Source organism: Octopus bimaculoides, chromosome 3 (assembly GCF_001194135.2).
Source record: "Octopus bimaculoides isolate UCB-OBI-ISO-001 chromosome 3, ASM119413v2, whole genome shotgun sequence".
NCBI lineage: Eukaryota > Metazoa > Mollusca > Cephalopoda > Octopoda > Octopodidae > Octopus > Octopus bimaculoides.
The window spans coordinates 35,785,200-35,785,708 of NC_068983.1; the positions used below are offsets into that span (position 1 = coordinate 35,785,200).

The following is a 509-nucleotide window of genomic DNA, read 5'->3' on the forward strand; positions in this document are numbered from 1 at the left end:
AGAGAGAGAGAGAGAGAGAGAGAGAGAGAGAGAGAGAGAGAGAGAGAGAGATGAAGTAACTCTGAAACTCTGAGGAAGAGAATAATTGACCTGAAGGTAGATTGCAGAAAGCCTTTCAGTCCAGACACAGAAGCCTGTAATGTAACATGGTTGGTCATAGGAAGGATATCCAGCCATAGAAAGCAAGTTAAAAATGAAATGTAACAGTAATAAGTAGTCTTCCAACCCATTCCAGCATGTAAAGATAAAGCAAGCATAAAATGATGACCATAATATATATCATATATATTATCAAGTTCCCTTAATACATATATATTATATATATTATCAAGTTCCCTTAATATATATGTTATATATATTATCAAGTTCACTTAATATATATGTTATATATATATTATCAAGCTCCCTTAATATATATGTTATATATATATTATCAAGCTCCCTTAATATATATTATATATATCATCAAGTTCCCTTAATATATATATATATATATATATATATATATA

At 28.5% G+C, this 509-nt stretch overlaps 1 protein-coding gene across 7 annotated transcripts in view; it reads right to left on the reverse strand.

Moving 5' to 3' along the window:
- The window catches only part of LOC106877319 (tyrosine-protein kinase CSK), a 342,382-nt gene that overhangs the window by 163,229 nt on the left and 178,644 nt on the right, over window positions 1-509 (reverse strand). The gene's annotated exons all lie outside the window — the stretch shown is intronic.